Source organism: Equus asinus, chromosome 2, assembly GCF_041296235.1.
Source record: "Equus asinus isolate D_3611 breed Donkey chromosome 2, EquAss-T2T_v2, whole genome shotgun sequence".
In the NCBI taxonomy this organism is placed as follows: domain Eukaryota; kingdom Metazoa; phylum Chordata; class Mammalia; order Perissodactyla; family Equidae; genus Equus; species Equus asinus.
The window spans coordinates 116,375,772-116,385,615 of NC_091791.1; the positions used below are offsets into that span (position 1 = coordinate 116,375,772).

At 35.3% G+C, this 9,844-nt stretch overlaps 1 long non-coding RNA gene across 1 annotated transcript; it reads right to left on the reverse strand.

The window, feature by feature from the left end:
• Window positions 1-2,348: 2,348 nt before the first annotated feature.
• Window positions 2,349-6,999, reverse strand: LOC139041953 (uncharacterized). The gene is made up of 3 exons (XR_011498008.1): window positions 6,834-6,999; window positions 4,955-5,011; window positions 2,349-4,165 (listed from the first exon to the last, which is right to left on the reverse strand). It is a non-coding gene; the product is annotated as an uncharacterized lncRNA (long non-coding RNA).
• Window positions 7,000-9,844: the final 2,845 nt, after the last annotated feature.

Sequence of the window (9,844 nt, forward strand, 5' to 3'; positions counted from 1 at the left end):
AAACATAGTGGTAAGTAGGCATTAAATGTGTAGAACTTTACGGAATTATATCACTTGTATATAAAGGCAGTGATGATTATATATAATGTCTTTGCTTATATATATAATTATGTTTGGTGACTTTGCTTATATGTGCCTAAAATTCTCCTGAAAAATCATTTGTGAAAGAATATGTGTAATTTTAAATATATATATGCATGTATGTATAGAGCTATCTATGCATACAAATACATGTGTGTAAAATATATATAGTTAAGTAAATATACACACAGGAGGCTATGTATACATATACGTGTATGTATGTAAAATAAATACAGAGCTGAAAACTGAATGTCAATCGTTAGTACATTGGTTCCTTTATGAGTGTGGGTTGCGTGAAGAAAAGATGTAACGATGTGATTGATTAGATGTGACTGATTATTGAGAAAAAATTTTAAGCAGTTTCAGCTAAAAGCTACTCTAATGTAAGGACCTAGCAATGACTCAGTGCTGCTAGTCACTATGGCAACAGAGATGACTCTCAGGGATCCCATAGCTGTAGATATGAGTTTGCTGATAAAGCTTGGTACTGTGCTATTGTCATGTAATAATTCAGCCTGTGACTCAGATGTACAGGTCTTTATACTTAATATTCTAAATTCTCCTGAGCTCTCGCTAAAGAATTTTTTTTTGAAAAATTATTGAAATAGTAACTAAAACGCGGGAAAAGGAGACTGAAAAATAATATATTTGTAAGAAGTAAGAAAGAAGGGGAAATTGACATAGAACGGCAAGAAAAATAGAATGTAAACAGTAATATTGGAAACTAAACATAAGTAATTCAAAAGAAACATTTTCTAGATTTATTTATATTGGATAAAGTTAATTTTAAGGCAAAGGTGTTAGGAGAGAAAATAAGAAATGTTCAATGCATCAATACATTAAAAGCATTTTAAATTTGTATTCCTGTAATTACATAGCCTCAGAAAATACAAAGACAAAATGATAGAACTAATAGGGGAAATCCAAGAACACATAAGCTTGGTGAATATTTTTAACATGCCTTATGCAGTCACTTATTTAAAAAGCAATATTGAAAGACTAGATTTAAATATGATGGTCTACTGGTTAAAATCTGATGCTTCACTGCCATGGCTTGAGTTTGTTTCCAAGTAAGGGAACCACGCCACCAATCTGTTGGTTGTCATACTGTGGTGGCTTTGTGTTGCTATGATGCTGAAAGCTTTGCCACCAATATTTCAAATAACAGCAGGGTCACTCATCGTGGACAAGTTTCAGCAGAGTTTCCAGACTTAGACTAGGAAGAAGCACCCGGCCACCAATTTCCTAAAAAATTGGCCACAAAATTCCTATGAATAGCAGTGGAACATTGTCTGATATAGTGACAGAAGATGAGAGGATGGTACAACAAAGATTGAGCAGGGTTCTGCTCTGATGAACACAGGTTCACTAGGAGTCAGAATGGAGTAGACAACACTAACAACAAGGACTTAAATAACGCAGTGAACACTATAGACTTAATTGTCATGTTTAGAATCCTACAATCATCAAATGGAAAAGTTCACTTCTGTGGCCGAGATAGCAGAAAAAAAGAAAGATCACTGACCAAAAGCCCTGACCTAGAAGCCTTTGCATGACCCGTCTTTCTGATAAAAATAGATACCATTGAATAAGTTTTTACCAGGTAATAGGCAATGTGAAAATGAGTCTATAAGGATGACCTAATTCTCAAAACAACACTCAGAGTAGTGTACTGTTATTCTTACCATTATCCAGATCAGATAATGAAGGAGAGGTTAAGCAACTTACCCATGGTTAGGCCCACATCCAGAAAGGTATGGGGACAGGATTTGAACCTGGATTTTACATTTCTAGAGCACTTGAGTTGATTGCCCCCTCCTATTCTGCCTACCCTACCCTTTTGATGTGGACTGAGTATGTGTATGTGTAGGGTGGGAGGGTCTCCTACAAAAAGGTGCTTGGAGAAAAGTACATATCCTTTCATTGCAGATGGGCCACTCACATAGGTAAGGAATGGGCATCCCTGATTTGGTGGGAATAAAAGACTGCAGGGCTCTCTGGATCTTATCTTTCCATCTTAACAGCCTCTAAACAAGAAGCCAATTGTTTCACTGCCTGAACTCTGTCTAGTTCCTCAGATTTGGAAAACAACAATCTCCTTGCTATGCTTGTTTGTTTCCTGTGCTAATGATTCAGCCTCCCTAACTATAGCTTTTCTTATTTCTTCCAACATTATATTTTCCAAAATGATGTCACCCAATGGTTAACAAGAGGTAGTAGTTTGGGTGCTGTGAGAATCAGGCCACAAGACAGGATTAAATGTGCAAAGATTTTATTTAGGTAAATTCCCATGAGATAAAATGGGGAGAGGTACAGGAAGACTAGGAGATACTTCAGACCATATCTGACTGCAAGAGAAGGAGAGAGAGAGGGAAGGTAGGGTGGAAGCATCCTAGACTGCTGTGCAGTCTAGTGGAGGCTCATCAGGGCCATCCTTAAGTCCTTAAACCACAGTCCACCATCACTGGAGTCCCATAACTCTTAGAAATAGGCATAGTCACATTCAGGAATTAGCTGGGAGTAGCCCATGGGAAGCATTGCTTTGACATAAATTCAGTAATGGATTTCACAGCACAGCAGTTGGGGCCCTAAGGTCAATTAAACTCCCTGTAGTTGGAAGTATTCCATGTGTATTCTCATGACCTGTCCAACAAACCAGAAGGTCTAGAATATTCCACCTGTGCTGTGATACATGGTGATGGCAGATAATGAGATCTTAGCAATAACCCTGCCTTTGAGAAACTCATATTCTTAATAAAATTTCCCCTCAGTTAGCCAGACAACTAGAGAATCAGGCCAGTTGTAATGTTCTCTGAGACTGTAATAATAAAAACAAGTACTACAAAAAATAAGGACAGTGTATCAGGCTAAGGCATTAGGGAAGATCTTTTAAAGAAGAAACATTTAGGCAGGGCCTAGACAGTTTGCAGATTTTCCCCTCAGCTACATTCCTCATCACTGTAGCTGTCATATTTTCTTTTACTAATATATGTATTTTATATATAAGTGTGAATGTGTGTGCACATGTGTATATACATATGTATATATGTAAACAGTTGGGAAGGGAGGGAATTCAGCCTTCCACCCTTCTTGAGTTCTTTTGGCTAAACTAATATAATTGACATATGACTCGATTAACAGGACAAAATTAATTTAATATGTACATATTGGATACCATAAAATTATACTCTGAGATGAACAAAGCAGGCTACCTTTATATCTTTTTACACAAAGAAACACTACATTTGTGAGGAATTGATAGGACAGAGAAACTTACGTTTGGGGTACATAATTAATGAGAAATTTAAGTGGAGTTCATCCTTGAGGTGGTAAATTAGTAAAAGTAGCAAGGTTTGTTTGCACAGATTTATAAACCCTGAATTCCCTGGCTCTGGATTTAAGGATGCTTCTATCTCCTGGTGGAAGGAAGTTATCTTTCACAGGGGAGATTTATGTTCTGCCATGGGGGAAAACAGGGAGAGGAGAGGAAATGCTGTTTCTGCACTGGCTGCTTCTCAAGTAAATTTAATTCAAAATAATCAATATGCCATTGTGGGGTATTTGGGGGCAACCTGCCCTAGGCAGCAACAGTTCCCACCTCTGAAAGTTCCCTAGAAGTTTCACATATTAAAAGTTGAGCTGGTAACTTGTTCCATTACTTCCTTACATAAGTCAGTTCAATTTAAGAGTTGTGTCTCATTTTAGGAGGTGCTGATGCAGGTAGGATAACAAAATTAGGTCCATGGTGCGAGCAATCAGATATTTAATAAGATACATCTCTGTGGAAACAGAGAAAAACAAAGGTTAATCTTTGGAGTAAGTTATAAACCAGTTTCTGCGCCTAGGGTGCAGCCAGTCAAAAATATTTCTGGTGTCATGATCAAAGCATCTTTTGCAGTTTAAAATGTCTCTGATGTCATCAGGTGTCCAGGTAAACTTTCTGAGTGGCTTACACAGCAACTGGCATGAAGATTGTCTATACACGAGCTATTGTGGTGATCTCTCAAATTTATATGAAGTTGTTCAGCTTCAGTTTGTAGAGCTTCAGGGAAAAGGGTAACTTTAATTCTCAACGATTCTGAGTCTAAAGTGAAAGAAAGATTGCAAACATTAGTTTTGAGAACTGCAGCCAAATATTGGAGGAAACAAGAAGAATTTAAGATCTAGTCCAGTTTTTAGGTAAATAACAAAACTTCAAGAAAAATTAATAGCACTAAAATCTAATATCCATAAGTGTATATTAAAGTTTTTATTGAAATATACTTTTTCCCTCTCAAATTAAACTCATTTTTGCCAAAGATAGGTAAATTAAGACTAATATGTTTGCAAAATAAGTCTCGTTTCAATAAACTTGGCTTAGTTATTTACATAAGTACGGCAAGAATAGAAATTGATGAAATAGGCTCTTTTAAATTTGCTTTGCTTGAACAGTTTATAAGGAATTTCCAGATTGAACTTTTAATAGCCTCTCAAGGCTAAAAAGCCAAACCAAACATTTGCCATTTGATTCTGCCTGCAATACATGTAGATTTGGGTGAGTTCCTCTCTTATTGAGGCTCCCAATATATCTTGAGTTTCTTGCACCTGTCAAAAAATTACTGTATTTACTCACTTGATTAGGCTGTCAGGAACCCTGAATGTAAGATATGAGGCTGTTTTTCCAAGGAGCTTTACTGGCTTTATGAAGTCAACCTTAGCTCCTTAAAGATGTTTGATCATATCTAAGTTTATGCATGCCACTCTTAAGCATGATGTTCCAGTCGAAGCATTGGTAATACAACCGATGTTTCCAATTGTGTCCCATTAGAAGGAGAACAGATTCTTATTGAACTTATGCAAATAAATATATTGCCATGAAAATAAGAATACTCACTGAGAGTTTCTGAATTGTGGAGGGATGAGGTAGAGAGAAAAAGTAACTCTTTCAATTCTGTGAAGAAAGATACAATTCACTAAATTGCTGTAAAATATAGATAGTTTAAGAGAAAAGAAAAAAAAAGTTTTCTTAAATCTAGAAGAACAAAAGATTTTCAGCAGAAGCCGAATGGACTTCTTTCACATGTGCCATAGTCTTTAGGTATTCTGTTGCTGCTGTCTTTGTGTGAAAATCAGCCAGGGCATTTCTATGCACTCAGATTCATTCCACTTAGTGTGAGCCTAAATTTCAATGGTAGAGACAGCAGTCCAGTTTTATGAGGTTTCTTTCTATCAAGCATTTTTGCAAAAGCATCAAAGTAACTATAAATGAAAAAAAAACCTTAAAAATAACTCATTATAATGCAATTGGAAAAGAAATTTGTTCATTCGTGTGACATACACTTTAAGATAACTAGAATTATGATTAATAATGTTATACTAGGATGTATCAAAATGTTAGGAATTTCAGGTAATTGCTGGAAATCATAACATATACAGACACGGCATAGAGAAGACTTAATGTCACTTCTTATTTGACAATGCTCCCCATGTAACTTAACATGTTAGGTAATCCTAATTAGTCTAATATCTCCTATATATATATAATGAGAGAGAATATATTCTTTGAGATGTCCTATGGGCTCTCTGAAAAATTTCAATTAGTTGAGGTCAAAAAACTTCATTTAGAATTTGATTTGGGGAAGTTTTTTAAAAATATTGAAAATATTTTAAAACACAGATCAAATAGGATCATAGGTCACTCTGAAGCAATACTTAGTTATTCATTTAACCAAGTGATAATAAAAAAAAAGATAAAGGCAAATATAGAAGGTCACTTGGCTGTTAGCAAAATAACTCTTTTAATATTAAAACTACCATTTTCCTAAGTACTCAAGGGCCTGATAAAGACAGGAAACACAAGAAATTATTTTGAAAAAACACAGAATCTTCATCTTCTAGGCAGACGACTCAAAAGGAAAAGAAAATCAAGTTCAAATCTTATATAGGTACAGTATTGATATTAAAGCTTAATTTTATAGGGTTTAACTTTAAAACTCTTAAAATGACAATTTAATTTTATCTAACTTGACCACACAAGGTAAGATAGTTCTCTCTTTTTTTTCACTTTCTATTTGATTTGTCATTTTACATGAGATAGAAAACCAAATTTTAGTTTTGTACCAGCTTCCTTTTGATATTAAAACTGATTCACTTAACTAAATTTATTCCAATCTTAGTCAGCCCTGACCAGATATAATATTCCTTTCCAAATATTCCTTTTCCATAACCCCTCTGTAACTTTCTATGCCCATTTTAGTTTGTCCATTTTTCTTTTTTTATTCAGAAATAACCAGCTTTATTTGAAACAAAATTACTTTTCTTTCAATAAAAATACATCTCTATCTCTCATACCTTTTCTTGTCAAAAACATACATCTTATTTTCTTTGCATACAGAGATTTTTCCTTATTATTTTAGTAGCTTTCATTATATTTACTAAATAGAATCCTTAAACCTTAGAAACCTTAATTTCTAGTGAAAGCTAAGAAGTAACCAATTATCAACTGTATATTATACCCATATTGTTTAGATTGGCAAATTTATGAATCCATTTTATAATTTCTGGAAACATATCTTTTTTTATAATGTAATCTTTCAACGTGGCACAAGACATATTTATAAACACCCTCAAATTTATCTTTAGTTTCTCTGCAATAAGAAGCTGCCCCAACACACACTCAGCTGGGTGAGCAGCGTGGCATAGGTTGCAGAGAGACAAAAGAAAAGCCCTTGAGCTGGGAAACGAGTCATATAGGTTTATTGGGAGTTACTTACAGGCAGGCCCAATGGTGGCCAGCTGGACAGCAACATGCACTGTCCACTATATATTCTTATATAGGCGGAGGACACAAAGATCATTTGCTTGCCTAGGGGCTGTCCCTGGTACGCCCAGCATCCGTAGGAACAGTAGCTTACATGAAGGGGCTCTGTGTCCCTTTAAGACGCAATGTTCTTTAAGTGAGGATAATGAAAGATCTGGGCTGGCCAGGCCCTGAACTGGTACACATCCCAGAAGCTGGGCACCCTGCCCAGAACAGAGCCAGAAGGACATATGTTGCAATGGGCTTGTTGGCTTTTGCTGAGCAAACAAGGCCCAGGCCCTAAAGAAGCCAAAAGTAGATAAACCTCTGTTCAATAATTAGTGCTTTCCTATTTTATCTTTTAGGAAATGATCTTGATATTCAATGAATTTCCCATTATTTAATTTAACTTAGGAAATCTATAAAGTTTCAAATTACCAAAGATATTTGGGGAATCTATTTTTAAGTACATATACCATAAAACATAATTATTGCACCTGAAATTCTTATTGCACGTACACATATATAATTCATTTGTTCTTAGCAATCATAATTATATTAATCATAAGAATTTCATGAGACAATAAGGCGGTTAGCCATTATCTTGTTAATTTTTTTCTTGCTGACACATTTTGTAACAGAGATAACATGAGCTTTTTTGACTAATAACACAGGTAGAAAAAAAGCTGCATGTTTGCATTATATCCAAAATAATGACTCTGAAGACGTGCCTACTTTGGTTAAACCAATAAACTTAAGCAAACTTTTAACACCAAAGATTGTTTCATATAAGGTTAACTCGTGAAATGTTTGGGTTAGTTTCTATGATATTTAACATTGATTTATATAAGTGCTCACTTAAGCTAATCAAATAGAGCTCTTTAGAAATTAATTTTGATTATATCATCCAGAGGTAGAAAAACGCCGTATCAACAATGTAATACATATATATATATATAGGCATACACAACAGAGATCTTATAGCTTTGTTTCAAAACTTCAACCATGAATCAGGTACAATATGATACTCATTAGTTTATAAATAATTCTGTTTCTAGCAGGTTGAACAAATTAAGGCAACCTGCTTAAAAGGTGTTTTGTTAATATTTGTGAAGAAGAATTGTAAGTTTATTTGTCCTAGACAAGGAGGCTGTGAATTAGATTTTGGGCAAGGAGACTTTCTAGAAGCTGGCATTTTAAAACAGAAAGCTTTGCCCTCTTCTTTTTCTTTAACCTCAAGCTTTACTTATTGAGCTAAATGGGCTTAGTCCCAGGCAATTATGGCCTGTTATCTTTGGGGTGTTACTTTCTAAAGACATGGTAAAATTTAAAACTTCAGAAGATAGATTAAAAAAATGCAGGGGTTTTTATTAGGAGTTTTGGGATAATTTCTATTGAAATTTTTTTTTCAGTCTTTCGAATTGGGAATGGTATAGATAAGAGCTCCCTGAGAAATTACAAGCCTTTTGAGATAAACACAGGAGTTTTTGGAATTGGTGGAAGAAAATGGGTAGAATCTTCCTCTAGAGCCACATTTCCAATTTTACAAAGCTTTGTAACATAAGGACAGTTGCTACCAATTCCTCAGAAATTACTTTGTAACTTAAATGACATCATAAGTTAGAGGACATCTACTCATGTAACTACAGTGTCCCTAATTGGCTCCTTTCCCTCTGGGTACGTAGTTTTATTTTAACTTGGAGAAGAAGGCTTATAACAAATCCTATCGGACTATGAATATCAGATTCCAATTTGGTCAATTTTTTTTTTTTTTTACCACATAGCTACTAAAAACAAATCCTTCTAAGTATATTGCCAGTTTTAAGCTCAGACAAACAGTCAATATTTTTGGTGGCATTAAACAACTCCATGGCCCAAAGAGGCATCCTCAATGGTTATTAAATTTTCAAGATCCAGAGTCATTCCCAAAGATAGCCAAAGGAAAGAACCAATAGCTGGCGTGTTCCAGGTAGGTAGAAAGGCAAGGCAGGTCCTTACAACACAAAAGTAGATGAGCAAGAAGGCAATAGCTATCCCTGGGCGAGAAAGCCTCAGTAACCAGCAAGTCTGCATTTGGAAAGGAAGGGGAGCATGAAATCTTATTTTCCTATTTTGATTGTGCGTTATAGACTGGCCATTGACTGGAAGCAATAGGGCTGTTGTCCGTATATTCCCAGGGGAGGGGGTTCTAGGGTATATCTGTAAAGGATATTGTATAGGAAGTCCTAACATTCACAGAGCCTGATTATAGAGCCCAGCGAAGCAAGCCCTACTGTGTATCCCAAGTGCTTCTGTTAAATTTATTTTCTGGCTTTCAGCATTTATATGAGTAGCCTGTATTAGAGTTTAGGCTGGAGTGCTCTCTGTACATCTTGCAGGAAAAGAGAATCTAGAACAGGCAGATGGGGCCATATTTTACAAAGTGGGCTTTACACTGGATTCTTATCTTAAGTCTAAATTTTTGTCCTCTTATTTGCTAGGGAGTCCCTAAGTGCAGCTGTTATATTAGTTTTTTCTTTTTCTTTTTGCTTCTTAAGTACTAGACAATTGTACTTCCAATGTCCTGATTTTCTGCAATATTTGAAAATTTCTGAAGACAAATAGGAAGGGGTCTAAGAGAACTTTGAATTTTGTTTTAATTTCTGTTCTTCCGTATTATTAAGGAGCTTTATAGCTAGTCATTATACTGATATGAGAACACTCTAAATTTTTTTTTTTTTATGATTTAGAGGCTTTTCCAATTCAAAGGATCCATCATCTGGCCATTGATGAGTAGGATCTTAACAGCAACTCAAGCCAATAGGCCTTTTTATTGCTTAACCATGGCAAGAAGAAGAATCCACAAAGGAGAATGCAAAGAATGAAGCCCTCACAAGATCCAGAAAGTTTACTCCCAGAGTTAGCCTAAGAAATTAAAGGCAGTAACTATAGGGGGCTCTGTTTTTAAAAAGCCACTCCAAAACACAGGGAATCACATGCCCCTCT